The sequence below is a fragment of the Sinocyclocheilus rhinocerous genome, unplaced genomic scaffold (assembly GCF_001515625.1).
Source record: "Sinocyclocheilus rhinocerous isolate Xijiao unplaced genomic scaffold, SAMN03320098_v1.1 scaffold21, whole genome shotgun sequence".
Lineage (NCBI taxonomy): Eukaryota > Metazoa > Chordata > Actinopteri > Cypriniformes > Cyprinidae > Sinocyclocheilus > Sinocyclocheilus rhinocerous.
This window is the reverse complement of record NW_015641422.1, coordinates 1,852,993-1,871,888: the sequence shown is the minus strand read 5'-3', so window position 1 is coordinate 1,871,888 and position 18,896 is coordinate 1,852,993. Positions and strand designations below refer to the sequence as shown.

Sequence of the window (18,896 nt, the reverse complement as noted above, 5' to 3'; positions counted from 1 at the left end):
ACAGTCAATAATATATTGTTATTAAAGTTATAAATACATAAACTGTTAAAAAAAAAAAAGCAGTTGCACTTTTATACAGAACATCATCAAAGTTCACCTAGAAAGCAAGAATTGTCATCATTTACTCACTATCTTCTTTTTTGTGGAGAACTATCCCTTTAAGACTGACTAATCATTTTAGAAAATGTCTTTTTTCTACATTAGACTTCAGTTTGTGAAGGCTATTCTCATGGGTGTGTGAACAAAGTATAGCCCTATTAGCATGCTAAAAATGACAGCGTTTCTAATTGACAATAGTTACTTGAGATTTATATGCAGTTGCAGGAAAACAAATTTCTGCACATCTGGACTGAGTGGGATTTTGTCTTTCCTGTATTTATTGTGGTTTGTTTTATTATGTATTTCCATCTTTTATCTCTCAAAGCCGTCAGCGTGGGAACCCCATATAACTGATGGCCGAGTGTGGAGGATAGCCGTGTTCTGGTTCTGAATGATACCTTTGGGCTAAAGCGGGAAACCGTGGACATATCTCTCCATCTGCTTCCCTGTGATATCAAAGGAAAGCCTTGGATTCTACGGCCTATATATAAAGCCTGCAGGAAGACATGTGTTATTCTGGCTCTCTTCCTGTAACCTAAGGCTGATCTTGAGTGCTCTTTTTCTCATTCTCTCTAACTTTGTGTTGCTTTATTCTCGCCGGTCTCTGCTGAGGTTGACCCTCTGATGACTAAATGCATTCATTTTTGTGGTCCTGTGGGCCTTTCCTGTTATTTAGACATGGGCAGGACATCTAGAGGTTAAAGAGAAAGCTCACCTAAAAATGAAAACTGTGTCATCATTTATTTACCCTTATTTAAGAAAGTACGGTTTGGAATGACATGGGTAAACAATGACACAATACTAACTTTTAGCTGAAGGATTCTTTGAATTCTGCCCTCAACAAACTGAATTTCCAGAAATATTGCAAACGGACACAATCTGTTTCTAAATTAACTTTTGCTTCCACCCACACAGGACCACAATGTTAATTAGACCACATTGTTTGCCATTCTTTAGCGCAATATGAAACCACTTGTTTGCTAATGACCTAGACAAATAAAGGAATATCTCTGACAGGGTGTTAAAGAGTTCCAAGCTCATGACAATTAGAAAGTGTGTGTTGCGTTTGTGAGAACACAGGTGATGGATCATCATGTACGTGGCACTACTAGAGCATAATTTGGTCGGTTCCAATTAGCTTTGCATGCCATGCTCTATTGACTACTGACAGTCCACTTCTCTTGCTTTATTGACACCCTGGCCTTTGCTTTCATCAGTGTTTGTGAGAGCTATTTCGAGGTATAGATTGAAACTCATGGTTCCTACTGATGCATTAAAAATTCAGTAGGAAGGTTATGACAGTAAGATCTGCTGATGTTTTAAATTTTACTTTCATGTTTTTCATTAGCAGATAATTGACGATTTTAGTTGTCTAACTTAATTGGCTTTAAAGTGTTTATGAAGGTCAAAATTCCAAATTTCCAGATTTTTACAATAATACTACATTCATAAGAGATCTCAGTGTCTCACATTGTGCTCAGATACACTATGCCTAGGCTGGAAATACATTTCAGAAATTTCAATATCAAGATCAAACATTCAATTTCAAGTTCAAACATTCCTCCACATTCTTCCATGACCAAATTATGTGAGCTATGAGGTCCACATTATTCTTTTAATAGTGTTTTTATTGTATTACCTCACTTGTGCAGAATTTTATTTCTCTTTATTTCAAGACAATGTTGAAATATTTTAAGTTAAAGTTAAGTTCAAGTAAAAAATCCATTGCTGTATCCATCCATAAAATGCACTACAGTTTAAAATTGTTACAACTTTAATTTAAATTTTATTATAATTTAAAGTAAAGCAGCCATTACTCCAGACTTAAATAATTAGAAATAATTCTAATATTCTGATTTGCTGCTCAAAAAACATTAATTGTTATTATCAGACAGTGAATGTGGCTGCTTTGATGAATCTGTTTACAGCATTTATTTAAAATAGAAATCTTTTGTAACATTATAAATGTCTTTACTGTCACTTTTGATCAAGTTAATGTGTCCTTGCTGAATAAATGTAATAATAATAATCTGAATAAATTTACTAATTTATAAAAAAAAAAAACTGTACTTTGTTTAAGAAAGATCCAAAGATCCAGTGCTTTATGTCTTATGAAGTCTCTGTGCTTTTTCTATCGGCCACTTCCTTTACAGCAGACACATTTTTTTTTCCTCACAAAAGCACATTACCAGCGTTACTCAAGTTCTGGGGTTGGAAATTTGTTGACTCCCTGACTTGTATTCACACAATCACAATGTTAATCATGGTCTCCCTCGAGTCCTTAATTGGTCTTCCATACAGCTATCTGCAGCTGTGCTGCTCCAGTGAATGTGAATACAGACCCGCCAAACCTCATCGTTACAGCAGAGCCGTACTTAAACACAGAGGAAACATGTCTGAAATATTCCAGCCCCCTTTCTGTCCCAACCACATACATAGCAGATTTCTAAACCTTTTGAATGTATGGGTTATTATGTAATTTGGGAGTAGTAATTGTGGTAATTATGTAGGGTCTAGAGTTATTTTATCCCGCGCCCGTGAAATGGGAGGGTAAGTCCCCCTTAATTTAAGCAGTCCCCGGTGCATTTGAAAGTCAAATGAAGCGTTCAGTCTTGAGCCGTCTCGACAGAGACAAAGAGCATGATGCTGCTCTCTTGCCCCTGTTAGATCTGACATCTTTTTAGAATACTGGACGCTGAATAAGAATCCGATGTAGGCCCAAATGACGTACGTTGTGGACGTGTATTGTTTTGTAGCTTTTGCTTTCATGAGTCCTTGACATCCTTGTGACTGTATGGTCTCCCATGTGATTGTTTATGATTCAGAAGGGTGCTCATGACCGCTCATGATCCTTCCCGTCACAATTGCCCAACAGTGCGTCATTCTGTGACAAGAGTTTGGAGCTTGAGGAGAACCTCAAAGGCTTGGGAAAGGGCCGTAGACAGTTGGAAATATGCAAGGGGTCAAGGTTTGGCAGGTAAGCGTGTTCGAGTTAACACCTGCAGTTGAAGTGCATTATTCGGTTCCAAAAAGCAAACAAAAGTGTATTTTGATGAAAGAAAATGTTATAAACTGCAAGTGTTTCATTATAGTATAGATGTTTTATCAATAAGCTTTTAAAAGAATAAGATAGTTTATCTTCCCACAATGAAAATTTGCTCACCCTCAGACAATCCATCTAGATAAGTTTGTTACTTCATAAGAACTTTTTTTTTTTTTTCTTTACATAACATGGGTGCCGTCAGAATGAGGTTTTGAATGGGTGCCGTCAGAATGAGGTTTCAAACAACCCACCAACATATTTCTTTAATACTGTTTTGGACTGTTTGCTTGTAAAAATTGCATGATTTGTGCATATTTCTCTCCTGATTTGGGAAAGATGATAATATGGAAGAGAACTAATCATTTATCCGGAAACAGCAAAAAAAAAAATAATAAAAAAAAATATATATATATTTTTTTAAATTGATTTCTTACAGACATGCAGCTTTTCACTTCACAAGACATTAAATGATGGACTGGAGTGGTGTGGATTATTGTGATGTTTTTTATCAGCTGTTTGGACTCTCATTCTGACGGCACCCATTCACTGCAGAGGATCCTTTGGTGAGCAAGTGATGTAATGCTATATTTCTCCAAATCTGTATTATTATTATTATTAATTATATTTATTAATTTTTTCTTCATTTGTTAATTTATTTTAATATTTTTTAAAATGTTATTTTAATATTTGTATATTTATTTTGGAAACAATGCACAACTAAAAAAAAAAAAAAAAAAACCTGCAAGGATGCATTAAATTGATCAGAAGTGACAGTAAAGAATTTATAATGTTACAAATAATCTGTTGCAATTAAATGCTGTTAATTTAAACTTTCTATTCATAAAACTTTCCTGAGAAAATCATAATTTCAACTATTAAGCAGCAGAAACTCTTTTCAACATTGGTAATAAGTTCATTCTCAATAATTCAATAAAAGGTCATTATTAATAATTCAGTAGCAATAATAACTGAGCACCAACTGAACATATTTCTTTAATACTGTTTTGGACTGTTTGCTTGTAAAAATTGCATGATTTGTGCATATTTCTCTCCTGATTTGGGAAAGATGATAATATGGAAGAGAACTAATCATTTATCCGGAAACAGCAAAAAAAAAAATAATAAAAAAAAATATATATATATTTTTTTAAAGCAGAAACTCTTTTCAACATTGGTAATAAGTTCATTCTCAATAATTCAATAAAAGGTCATTATTAATAATTCAGTAGCAATAATAACTGAGCACCAACTGACCAAATCAGCATATTAGAATGATTTCTGAAGGTTCATGTGACACTGAAGATATGTATTCTATTAACAGTTCATCCATGCAGTCTGCTCTGTATTGCTCAGCCTCGTCTAGAGGAGAGGCCTGCTCTGATTGGCTCAACCCAGGTGTTAATTTCCGAAACAGCCTCGTTAAGCTGATAGTGGCATTGTTTGTCATCTCGAGAGTGCCGAGGATCTCTGTTTGACCATGCCTCTGCGTGACGTCTTTTTGAGGATTGCTCTTAAAGGCCATCAAAGAAAAAAAGCTCTACTCTAAGCTGCTTTGCTTTAGCATACTTCCAAGGTACATGTAAAGCTGTGTTCACTCCACGAGCGCACCTTCACAAATCCACACGCTTAACCTGCTTTGAATAAAACTTGAGATGACATCAGACGAACGGGAACGTCAAAGAACCGTGGGGAGGTTTGAAGCGTTGCATATGCGTATATGTGTGAGCTTTAGATAGTAAGTGTCTTTGTAAATGTCACTTTAGCGTGTGTGTGGAATCCTGCAGTTCCCACTTCCTGTTGCGAGAGGTGATTACAGTCTCTCACTCTCAGACCAACCCTGCCTTCAAAACCAAAGTGCACAAATACACTGTCGTCATAGCAACAGGGCTAAAAATTGTCAATGGGAAGTGCAGTGGATTTATCATTGATGGCCTCATTCTAGGTATTGAAGCGGGGTTAAGCCGTCATACATGGTGCTTTAAAAGGGCACATGGATATGCAGATTTCACCGCCACCCTGTTTTATGCCACTGATAAATGGCATTTGCATAGAGCAGGACCTCGTCCCATATTTTAGTCTTCAAGACTTTAGATAGAGGTGAAGAGGTATAGTGTGCCCATCAGTTACACAAGATAATTGGATACTTCAGGTGATGTTCTTATCTCAGAACTAGAAATGACACTTCATAGTGAACCTGTTGACCCTTTTCTTCCTGCTCCTCCAGTTTTTCCCCAGGGCCGTTCATCTGGTTAGAGGTTAACGGTATTGGTAATTTTGCATATGACTTCATTGTAATGTCTTCTTCTGAGTCTTACACGCGTGAAACATGATAATGCACACTATATTTTTGCATATTACGATGACATTTTACAAAAAAGGGTCATTTGTGGGGCAGGTGATTTTGCTATCGTTTTAATGACTTTTATCACAGGATTGGGAGAGGGTTGCTAGCGCTGTTGGTAAGCCGTGTCGGAGAGTAAATAAAGTAAGTAGTGAGTATATAACATAACAGCATTCTTCAGTAGTGTGGCTCTTTTCAAAGCAGGGGGTTTTCCAGTAATTAGCTGTGTTTTGTGTAATGCTACAGAGCTATTTTTGTAATGCTTTACATCACTAAGCCAGCTGAAAATGCCTTCTCACTTTCCTTGATTTATTTTAGCAAACAAGTTTCAGATTTTTTTTTATATTTATCTATTAGTCATTTTTAAAATATTTCATTAATAAACATAATATAATATAATATAATCTTGAAGATTAGTGTGTGTTGTATTAGCTATTTACGCTTTTGTAAGATGGACCCAGGAAAAAAAGAATAATATAGAATTATATATTAATATATATTGACAAAAATAGCTTCAATGTATTAGATACTTACCATTTTGTAAGATGGTATATATATATATATATATATTTTTTAAAAGCTGTCATCCTATTTGTGATTATTAAATTATATGTGTATTAAAATAGAGTATAGTATATATTAAAAACAATAGTTATATATATATATATATATATATATGGATGACATTATAGCTTCAATATATCAGCTGCTCACTTACATTTGGGACTTTTTGTAAGATGCACCAAGAAAAGTACAATTAAAGTAGAGAATTGTATTTTATTTTATTGTTTGCATTTTTTGAATGTTAAATCTGTCACTTTTATAAAATAGCATCTAATGCTGTGACAAGACGAGCTTAAATACAACAGCAACTAACTTACAGTATTTATTAGTATCTGAAAGTGTGGCAAAATTTGAAACTTAACTGCAGTTTAACCAGTTTAAATTGAGTAGCTTGTAGCTCTTCAAATTTAAAAGTTCCCTTGACAATGTCAGTGTGTACAGAATACTCGTGAAGTCTTGCAAGAAATGATAAACTGAATTCACCAGAAGAGTTAATTACACTCCTTTGGAGCTGCTCCTGTTTTTGAAAACAAACACAACACTGTTTTCATTAATGAGTGATTGAGTCTTTTTTTTTTTCTTTCATCCCCATTATTTTGAAGCAGCTGTACATTGACAATGATAGCTGCTGAATCCATTATTAATATGTTTCTGCTGGAGTTCTCTGTCCTCTGATGACTGTCACAATTTCAAAACGGAAAATTAAGCTATTAGCAGAGTCTGCATGTGTCTGTATTTTTCATAATAACGTGCATTGCAAATGTAACAACACACTGCCATTTGTATAATTGGAATAGTGAGCTGAATTAGTAATTTATTTAAATAGCCCTTTCTTGATGTACTTTTAGGTAATGCTTGCCTGGAGCACACCAATCTCTCAGTATGTTAATGAGTTACATAAAGAACATGTTAAATATGTACACTCCTCATTTGCATACAAATTCAATTAACCTAGTTGAAGGAGGAAAAAAAGAGAAACAAATCTTTTGATTGATGTTTTTGTGTGTGGTGATGTGCATTGACTGAGGGGGATACATCTCAATAGACATTGTTTTGCTTTGATTGTCTTGCATAATGTCAAAAAAAACGAAACTCTTGATCTTGAACGTCCTGAGAGTAAAACGTCAGGTTAATCACAACCTCATAAAGATCCTAACGCGATTCTACTGTATTACAGTCAGCCAACATCAGCGCAATGTCAGTGCGTCCAATCCGCAATTTGACGACTTGCTTGGAGCGCATATTCTAATTAAGGATACGCGTAATTGGGACATACAAACCTGTGCATATCAATGAAGGCGGAGTGGGTGAACTACAGCGGGACGTCGTGTCAATGCATGGGCGTCTGAATGTTAGCATGGCAGCGGCTTGGATATATGGGACCCGGACTCTCCCAACATTTACATATTAGACAATTAACCAAATTGATTTCTGCTGCCTGTGATGAAAAGTGATGGCAGAAGCTGCTCTTTCTCCTCTGGGGGTTGGACAGTCTGGCTCTCCATCAAAGATGTCACAAAGAACGCCGGAGCTTCATTAGCATCCCGCTAATTAGATGGTCACATGCACCCGCTATTAACATATATACTATCTTTTGTTGACACCTTCAAAAGTTATGAATTTTCAATGTAACATCCCCTTCATTCGCATGAGTGAGCCATTAGCATGGGTTTAATTGGCTACAAATGTCTTCACACACTTTTATGCAAAGCTGAGGCCTACAGATGAGTTCAGCTGTTTAGATCTGAAACAAAATTACACATGAATGAACATCTCAAAAGAATATTGGCTTTCCTTTTAATGCATCCTCCGCATGTTTTGAGTATGCTTTTATATTTCCAGAACAATCCCTTTAGAGCCGCTTGGGGTTAATTGGACACAATGGTGATCAAATAATGGGTTAGCAAACCCATTATAAACTTACAGCTTTCAGATCAGTGCTACTTATAGTATTATATTTATATATTATTATAGTATTTCTTAACATTATGAATTTATTTATTAATTCATTATTTTGAATTCATTTATTATTTTTTGCTTTAATTTTTATATTTTCAGTTTTCATTTTAGCAATGTTCAACTTTTTTTTTTTTTTTCAGTTATTGGCCAATACTGAGAAAGAATGTATGTAGGATTTACTCAGAAATTGCTAGTAAATTTCACAAATATTTACAATGAAATGGCAAACGTTTACATTGAATTTTGGAGTAAAAGCATTCTCTAGAAAAACGTAATCCAATAATCTTTATTAAAAAAAAAAAACAGTGGAAGCAATATTATTATTGTTTAAAGTTTAAGTTTAAGTTTTAAAATGTTATCCATCCATCCATCCTTCCTTGAGTAAAAGCATTCTCTAGAAAAACGTAATCCAATAATCTTTATTAAAAAAAAAAAACAGTGGAAGCAATATTATTATTGTTTAAAGTTTAAGTTTAAGTTTTAAAATGTTATCCATCCATCCATCCATCCATCCATCCTTCCTTGCTTCCTTCCTTCCTTCCTTCCTTCCTTAAATCTGTCTTCTATGCCTCGCCTGTGGCTATTTTCCATGCTATTGTAATACATGTGGACTTCAAGCTTTAAAAAGGATTCATAAGTGCCATAAAAGTGATCCATATGATATTTTGAAGTTATGCATTCAGTCTTATTTGTCATAATTCACTTAAAATCTCAATGTTCACTCCGGTTGTTCTTGACACGTTCAAGGGAGTTCTTGAGAGAAGCTGCAATGTCTGATTTTGAGAGCAAATTTCTTTTAAGTCAGATCCTTTCAAATAATTACTTGCTCACAACCAGTTTGAATGGTTAATTAATAAATACAGTTCACTGATTCAATTCTTAAGTTCAACTCATTCATTTGAGTGGGTCACAGCGAATAACAGGTCATTAGAAGGGAAGATTATCATTCAATACCAACAAAAAATTAGGTCTGTTGCACACAAAGCTATTGTTTGATTTAAGTCGAAGAGTCTTGGAATGTAGTGCACAAGTTGTATGGACTATATTCATGATGTTTTTTTTTTTGTTTTTTTTTTAAGCTTGTAAGCCACATTCCTCATTCATTGTAGTTGCAAGGAAAAGAGTTACCAAAAATCTTTGTGTTCATTAGTTCAACTCATTCATTTGAGTGGGTCACAGCGAATAACAGGTCGTTAGAAGGGAAGATTATCATTCAATACCAACAAAAAATTAGGTCTGTTGCACACAAAGCTATTGTTTGATTTAAGTCGAAGAGTCTTGGAATGTAGTGCACAAGTTGTATGGACTATATTCATTATGTTTTTTGTTTGTTTGTTTTTTAAGCTTGTAAGCCACATTCCTCATTCATTGTAGTTGCAAGGAAAAGAGTTTCCAAAAATCTTTGTGTTCATTCAGGTTTGTAACAAGATAAGTGTGAGTAAATAATGACGTGATCATCTGCTGTTTAGATTCTGCTTACTGGTAATTAGTAATAGTCCTGATCACCCTGTATCCACAATACTCTCACATGTGGGAAACCAGTCTCACTCTTCTTCTATGAGTTCACAAATGGAGAACCGGGCTGTCATCCAGTGCTGGAGAGTCATGGGATAAAGTATAGTGGGTGGGTGTGTGAAATCAGTTCTCAAGGGCTGTGAGCAGGCACTACAGATTTTCTGAGAAAGCCAGAGACACTCAAGAAAAGTGGAGTTATCCTTGGCACAGTCTGTTGGTCTGTTTGACATCCTCCTCTCCCTCATATGAGAATGATGGGGGTGTTTTCTGGGGGCAGGGAGGAATAAGATTCATGGAGCAGAGTTGACTTTTAAGCATATATTACGGCTCTCATAATTCAATAAAGCGATTTATTAATGTAGGAGTTCTCAGTTGCCTATATTTTGGGTTGTTTATTTAATAAGTCTTGGACCGGCTTCAGGACCCTGTGATCTTCAAAGCGGTCTGAAAATGAAATGGGAGAGAAAGCATAACCTTCACAAAGTTAAAGTGAAACAGAACTTGTCAAACAATGGACTCTCTCCATCTTTTTATTATTTTTATTTTTCAATGAGTTGATATGAAAGGCATTGCCGTAATGTTGCACGTTGTAAAACAGCGCAATATCCTTAAGTAAGAAGAAAGTAGGAAACAAGTGTGTTTAGCACCTCCTTATGCTGAGTGGCCACCAACCAAGACCAAACTGATGAGAAGCATTAGGCAACGATTGTTTTCATTTACTGAAGTGCACTTCCTCTATAAACCATTAACAGAGCTCAGTGTAAAATAGCACAGTTTTAGCTCCCAAACCTCTCTCTTCCACATGTTAATCACATCTTGTCCAAATATCCGGGTTTTGCCAGGAAGTATGCCTGTAATGTAATCTGTTTAAGCACGATCCTGTCTAGCTCACTCTCACTGGGAAAATCACATGGTGTGGTTCAGATAAAGACCTCGTTGCTCTAAGGCCTGTTTGCTTAATGCTAGTGCACTTCTAAATTAAGTAAACTGAACATACAGCAGATGTACTCATTTAAACTGTAATTGATTGAAAGTATGAATAAAAAATTCAGGAAAATGGATTAAAAATATTGATGACCCATCGTGCAATGCTGGGCGTATCCTTTTTTTTTTTTTTTCAATCCAATCAGATGTTGTCTAATTGTTCATTGATTGGGGAAGATTGTTATTGAGGGAGGAACAGCTGCTGCTTACTAGCAGTAGCAAGTAGGAAATCATGGTTCATGGCTGTAATGTAAGCTAAAGAATATTGCCATTTTAAAAAAAGTGTTTTTTTTTTTTTCCCTTTCCAAACGCAGCTTCCTGTTTCATTGGAATATATCAGCACAGGAAAGAAAGGTGTTTATCAAAGCCATTTTATATGTTATTTAAATTATTTAAACAACATTGACACAAAGTTTCTCAGGAAAGTGCAGAACTTAAGCAAGAGATGCCAAAAGTTTCTTGGGAAATTGCAGTGTTTTTTTTTTGCGAGAAAAAAGTTTCTTAGGAAAATGCAATGCTATTGCCAGAGAGCGCAAAGTTTCATGGGAGAACTTAATATTTTCATGAGAGAATGCAAAGTTTTTTGGGGAAACGCTGTACTTTTGTGAGAACACAAAAGTAAGTTTCTCAGGAGAATGCAATGCACAATTTTTTTTTGAAAACAATATTTTTTGCGAGACAATGCAAAGTTTCTTGGGAAATTGCAATGCTTTTGTGAGAAAAAAAAAAGTTTGTCGGAAAAACAACATTTTTGCAAGAAAATGCTAAGTTTCTTGGGCAAACGCGCTGATTTTGCAAACGAAAATGCATAGTTTCTCGGGAGAACGTAATTGTTTTGTGAGAAAAAGTACGTTTTTAGAGAGACTGCAGCGTTTCTCGGGAGAATGCAATGGTTTCGCGTGACATTTTTTAGGGAGAACGCAATGCTTTTGCAAAAGAAAGTGCAATGCTTCTCTGGAGAGCGCAATGCTTTTGTGAGAAAACATGGAAGTTTTTTGGGTATTATTGCGGGAAAAGCAAACTTTCTCATGAGAATGCAATGGCTTTGCATGAAAGCACAACGTTTCTTGCGGTAATGCAATGTTTTTGAGAGAGAATACCAATGTTTTGCAAGCAACGCCAAAACATTTTAAATATATATATTTAAAATGTTTTGGCGCTGCTTGCAAAACATTGGTATTCTCTCTCAAAAGCACATTTTAAATATATATATTTAAAATGTTTTGGCGTTCCTTTTCTCTGATCATATTTTTTTTTCATCATCATATCCCCTTAGGGGCTCCATAGAGTAGCCATCAGAAATATTCATATTTTCCTTCACCCAAGTGAAGTGTGATAATATAGTCAGAGAGAATTGTGTGAGTGAATCTGTGTTGTGGCCAGCTGTGGCATGTCTTATGTTGCTGCAAGTTACTTCTGTCAACAAAATTCCCAAACTCTACCTTCCAAACAGACAGTCTCGCCAAGACTCACAGCATTGGTTGAGGTTATTAGAGAACCGCCTCCAAGTTATTTGATTGGTTAACACACACAGGTCACAGTTCACAGGCCTGCAGAGCTGTCAAAGAAGTAGTATTTTAAATAGAAAACATTTAAAGCATTTTAAAGAGTCAAATATCCCATGTCTGAGTGATTACATACATATTTAGTCATTCCATGGACATTCCTCTGATTTAACCCTTTCCTTTTCCTCATTTCCCCTTGTCCATTCTGCTCTCAAAGCCTTACCTCATCTTTTTCCAACCATCCTTCGCAGTCTCACTCTCTGTTTTTTATATTTTTCTTCCTTTTCCATTTACATCCTGCCCTCCTTCTCTTTATTTTCCATCTTTTCCTGTGCGAGCGCTCAGGGCTGGTTTGCATTAGGATTACATCTGCATGTGGATGCTTTTTACTGCGCTTTGAAATATAGAGTATGTACAGTACTGTGCATTACACAGAGAACTCATGACCCCTGATGCCTATAGATCAAGTCAAATCAGGAAATTCCTGACTAGCATAATCAAACACGACTCTAGGAATCATATCGCGAAGGGATCCATACAACCTGACCTTCTAAAACTTTTTTCATGCCCATATTTTCTGTGTCAAGGCAATGAACTTTCTTCCTGGCTAATTCCATATTCTGAAACTACCGTCTTGTTGCATCACTGAATCAATCTTCCTTCGAATTTTGTATAGTCTCTGAGGGGGGTTATAGTGTTTGGTTTAGGCATGCATAGATGCTCTCACACCCACACACTGGCTGTAATGTGTTTGTACCACACTGGTCCATTACACCCTTATTGTGGCCCATTATTTGCACAGGAAGTCAGTGAAGCTGAGACTAGAGTCTAACAACTGAGTGTCACCCCAACATGTAGTGTACAATTAAAGGGATAGTTCACTCAAAAATGAACATTCTGTCATCATTGATTCACCCTAATGTTGATGCAGATTGTTGCTTTATTTGAAAGAACAATCTTTTTTCGAAGAATCTTCATTATGTTGTTTCTATACACTGGGAATGTGCTATTTTGTGCGTGGAATTTGTGTATGAACATTTTTATGAGCAAAACAACTAAAATGTATTTTAAATTTATGAACAAATGTAGGAACAAGAAACCACACTTGTGCAAAAAGCACAAACTTCTGGGTGGCCTTAGAATCTTAAGATGAAATTAAAATTTTAAAGCAGACGTCATTTAGAATCCTGAAAATTCATGAAAATTAGAACAAGGATAAGAACAAAAAAAACTTCATGAAAAAATCTCCTGCTTGTACATGATTTTAGCAAATGGCTGCAATATAACAAAGAGTGAAAAATTTAAGGGGGTCTGAATACTTTCCGTACCCACTGTATATATATACACACACACACACACACACCCCCCTCAAATCAGTTTGATTTCTATGCATATTTGGACATTTTATTTGCATCTTGGTGTTTTGTGTGATCACAAATTTTGCATTAAAAATGTGGATGGAACAATCTTTGATTCTCTTTTGAATTATGAATGCAAGCACTTTTTTGAGAGAGAGAGAGAGCTGCATAAAGGATAGTGTAGCATATCATTTCTGGCATATGGATTTGAAATGACAATTTTCATTTTTGAGAGCACTGTCCCTTTAAATGTATCTTGTCTTCATCTTATGGGCGAATATGTTTTCTCTGGTTTCTAAACATGGCTATATTGTTTACAAGGCATTTAGACAGCAAAGAACAAATACAAAAGTAGGAAGAATGTGCTTCATGATTAGTCACCATAACATCGTTTGAAAGAGGAAGTGTTATTGCAGTTCACATAGAAACGTGAGGATGCATCAAACTTTTATAAAATTTTAAACATGATTTTTAAAGATGCTTTTAATATTTCATCCACACAGATGCTTATATATGCATTGTTACTTACTGAACGTACATTAAGGATCGTCAGCGTGGTTGGTTATGTTTTGTTATGCTAATAAATGTGTTCATTCATTCTGTTTATAACATTTAAATCCTCTGAGATGACTAATATTTTCCTCTCTCTACAGTGGAGGGCTTTTAACTAGTTTTCCAAAGGCTTTTAACACATTAGGGCTACACATTTTCCCTTATATTGAGCTCATTTGCATACTTAATTAGTCAGTTTTATGAAATGCTTTTCCACAAAGGAATATCAGTTAAAAAAATCCCACACAAACTCTGCTGTTGGAAGCCTGTATGTGAAAACACATTAAAAACGAGACGCTCCTCTTGAGAACGGCGGCTGGAACGCTGCCCTGCCCCTTCACTTCATTTTGGCTCGATTACGCTTGCAAATGTAACGTCCGCTTTTAAACATGTTAAAGAGTGAAATTACCCATCAGCCCCATGGCTAAGTGATGCTGACATCCCCATAATTATGTCCACGACATAGAAAATTAATCAGACGCACATCTGCGGAGACATATTTAAACATCTGTCAGTCACTTTGGCAACACATGATGGACAATTGTTGTTACTGCTCTCCATCAGACACTTGTTTTTCTGCTTGAATATTTGATCGCTTGCCGTTTATGAAAGATATCTCTGTGGCTGTAATGACTGTCTGCTCAGAAACGGTATATCAAATGGATTATTTATAATGCTGTTTGGCAAGCGAATCCATAACAATCCATATTCAGCGAAGGCAAAAAAAAGTGTGATCACAAGACTTTATGATGGATTCTGAGCATTAACATTGATATACACCATTATACTTCACATACACACATGCGTGAACCATGTAGAATAAAGATCTCCTTCACACTCATGTATTTCAACATGGATGAGGTGTTAATTGCTGACAAACTGTAACTTTGACACCCTGATTCTGAGTACATTTAATAATTATCCTCGTTCTTAGATTATTTATGCTTGAAGATGTTTTATAGAGTTCAAATGTGTTCACCATCTCCAGCATCTCCCCAAGAAATTTGTCCATTGTTTTGTTGCAGCTCATGCATTTATTCACTTCGCCTCAGGTTTTTTCAAATGCCCACATTAACAGTGTCACCAAAAGCGTCTCCTAATTATGCTTGAAAAGCAATGTATGCAATTAACAAGATCCCAATTACGCTGAAAACTAAATCTGTTAGGCTATAGGGCCTTGTGTGAGCTGGAGGGGTGATGGTGTGTGGGTCTTTTCTTCAGGGATGGAGAGTTTCGTTTAGATGACATTAGTTCATAATGGTTTCCTTTGCTTCATATTCTGGTCGAAAATCGCTCACATAAACAGGAAGAGACTAGAGAGTAGGGCTACATAATTCAAAATCGAAATAAAACCGTAATCGTGATATGGCTTGTTATAGCTATGATCTGGTGTTTTCAGTGTCTCAAAGTGACTCGGTTCACAGTAAATGTCGTTTCACACAGACTCTCTGCACATCTCTGCATCTGCTCTGAGTTTGGGTTGCTTATAATGTGTATTTGGAAGTGTAGCTTGTGGTCAAACATCTTCCCAAACTTGTAATGAGAAGTGCTTATAAATCGGCTGTTGTCAACAAACGAGAAGCTTTTAAGGGATCCCTGCAGTTTACCACCAAAAATAAAAGCTCTATGGTTTTAAGAAATAAAGAAACTCAAAATTAAATAATAGTATTGGAATGTAGTAAAATAACATGATTTTTATTTTTTTATTAAAACCTGTTTCTATTTTACTGTGAAATAAAATAGTTGATATTTTTAATAATAATAATAATTTTATTTATAATTATAAATATATTTATATGATATATTTTTATAAATATTATATTTAATAATTTATAGTCATTGATATGTAATCACAATATTTTGTGCAGCCTTACAAACAAGCACAGCAAACCTTGGATTTTTATTTTTTTATTTTTTGGTTACACTTTATTTTAAGGTGTCCGTGTTACAGTATAATTATACATTTAAGTACTGAGTAATATTAATTAACTACACATACTTACTATATGGGTAGGTGTGTATGGTTGCATTATTTATTGTTATTATAATAGTAATTACATGTAACATGTAACAAGGGCACCTTAAAATAGTGTTACCATATTTTTACATTCATTCATTCATTTAATTTTACTGTGAAATAAAAATACAGTGAAAGTAATATCTAGTTTGATATTTAGTTAATAATAATAATAATAATATTTTTATAATTATATTATATATTTATACATCTTTATAAATATTATATTTAAACATTTATAGTCATTGACATATAATCACAATATTTTGTGCAGCCTTACAAACAAGCACAGCAAACCTTTTTTTCATTCATTCATTCATTTATTCATTCAGAATCACAACCATAATTTGTATAAAAGGAACCACGGTTTCTTCAGAATTGCACTAATAATGCCTTTTAATTCAATTTGAATTCTCGAATTTCGGCAAACTGAATGCAGAATTGTAATTTTAAATTTGTAGTTGATTCATATAGCTACGCTGGCAGAACATTTTCCCAGAATGCCATTTCCAGTGGCATTACAATTTAGTAAAACCATCTTCCTGTCATTCAGCTTTATCATCTTGTGAGGTGTGGCCAATTCAAACAAATTACATTTCTCATTCATAAATTTAAAGGAGCCAGTTCTTAAAATGAGAATTTTGTCCAGTGCTGCTTTATACTGACAACTATCTGTAACACTTTTATTTACCAGTGCTTATGTAGAAGTGCATCATTCATGTCCGTGTTTGTCACCCATTATGATTTTCTTCAAGGTTTTAGCAGGTCATGTGATCACAAAATGGCAGCCACCGTGAGGGGAGACCACTCTCATTTAGAATAAAAATAACTTTTTCTGGGTCGTTTGGTTGGATAAAGTGTTTGTCTCAGCATTATAAACTTCTTGGTCAAAGTACTATTAATTAATTTTGTTGTAAAACTTTTTTTATGTGAAATAATTGCTTTGTGCACAATGAATTCAGTTGTGTCCTCTGTATAACCCTTATGTGGCACTAAACAGCCCGAGTTTTATTCATGTGGTCTTTTTACGTAACTCTCAGTGGTAACTGTATATCATCAAAACATTGTATCTTGTAATTTTCATAATTTACTGTTGTGGTCTTCATTACTCAACGCCTCCCTATAGTTACACAGGAAGAAAAGCTTGTTTTTTTTCACCAGTTTGGAGTGACTTATGAGCTTTTGAAGGTACCAAGTGATGTTTTGTGCTGGGAGTAATTTCAAAGGATGTGGCTGACAATCTCTCTAATCGACTGTGTAACACAAAGAGACTCTTAAATAAAACGGCTGCTTATCCTGAGCTTACCTGGAGGAGATGAAACATGTCAAGATACGCTGCTTTGAAAAACCGGGGGTCTGGCTTTGCTGTGGTCTCTCAGACGTCGAGCAGCCACACGTGCGGTTAACGTATGTGTGTGTACGTGTGGGAAGTTTTTTGCCTTTGTATGTCTCTGGCAATGCGCTGGACTCCCACATAGACTTTCAGATCACAGGAAAGATATGGATGGCAGATCGCAGGCCTACAGATGTACACAAAGGAAGAGGAAAGTAGTCATGTGTGCTCAGCACCATCTGCGCTATGTGAGCTCTGTGTATGGCAAGATAGAAACTTCACGTCTATTTGTCTGTCTATATACAGTGGGTACGGAAAGTATTCAGACCCCCGTGCTTCTACTAAATACTGAGCATTTTTCAGTTTTTCTTTTTTAATAAATCTGCAAAGATGTCAACAATTCTGTGTTTTTCTGTCAATATGGGGTGCTGTGTGTACATTAATGAGGAAAAAAAATTAACTTAAATGATTTTAGCAAATGGCTGCAATATAACAAAGAGTGAAAAATTTAAGGGGGTCTGAATACTTTCCGTACCCACTGTATATGGTTTTTATGTATTTATGTTTGAAAGACGTTTCTTATGTTTATCCAGGCTGCATATTGCATATGCTTATTTGTTCAAAAAAATACAGTAAAAACAGTAATATGGGGAAATATATTCAAATTAAAAAATGGTTATTTTACAATGTTGAAAACAGTTGTGCTGCTGCCTTTTTTAATTTAATTGTATTTCTTTATTTATTTTTAGGATGCTTTGACTAAAATAAAGCAGCAGCAAAACGGTTTTCAACAGTGATAATAATTAGAAATGTTTCTTGAACAGCAACATAATAAATAAATACATGAAAAATGAACAGCATTTATTTGAAATAAAAATATTTTGTAACATTAATATAATAATAAAGACTTTAATATAATAAGACTTTTAATAATAATGTGTTTACTGTCACTGTCCTTGCTGAACAAAAGTACTAATTTTCCAAAAACATAAACAGTATAACCCAAAATCTAATAGAATCTAATTATTATTTGTACTTACGTAAACCAATGTAACAATTCATAGACTCAAAATATTTAAATGTTGTACAGTGAGTCAAAAATATGAATATATAAGTTATGCTATCATATTATTGTCATATTTGAATAGCAGTGTTAATGGCTGATAAAACTAATACTAATAATAACAACAACAATAAAACGTATTTTAAAAAATTAAATCATTATAAAATGTCAATAAGACAAATCTCTCTCTCTCAGGGTTCTTGGTGGGGGGTCTAATTTAAAACCTAACAAACTTTGTGTGTGTGTGTGTGTAAGAAATATTTAGCTTGAAAAGTGTGCCTACGATGTTTCTTTAAAACAAATTCCACTTGCTTTGATATTTTGTTATCTTAAGCAGCACTATTCTCAAGTTTTAAAGAGTGGCTTAAGTGTGCAAATACATCTTGGAGCCACTGTATAGCTATTTGAAATCTCTCTGCCAATCAAAACAGGCAGCTGAATGCCTACATGGCTAAATCAGGGTGTTAGCCAATCACAACAAAGCTGCGCTGTTAGTTGATCCTACAGAGCAGAGAGTGAGCTGCAGAGAGCATTTGGTTTTATTTACGCTATACTGTCCTTAC

The 18,896-nt window shown here is 34.9% G+C and overlaps 1 long non-coding RNA gene across 1 annotated transcript in view; it reads left to right on the top strand.

The window, feature by feature from the left end:
• LOC107754845 (uncharacterized) overlaps window positions 1–1,317 on the top strand; it is a 54,586-nt gene extending 53,269 nt beyond the window's left edge. Inside the window, exon 5 of the long non-coding RNA XR_001641632.1 lies at window positions 425–1,317. This is a non-coding gene — a long non-coding RNA (uncharacterized LOC107754845). The remainder of the gene's footprint in view (window positions 1–424) is intronic.
• The last annotated feature ends 17,579 nt before the right edge of the window (window positions 1,318–18,896 follow it).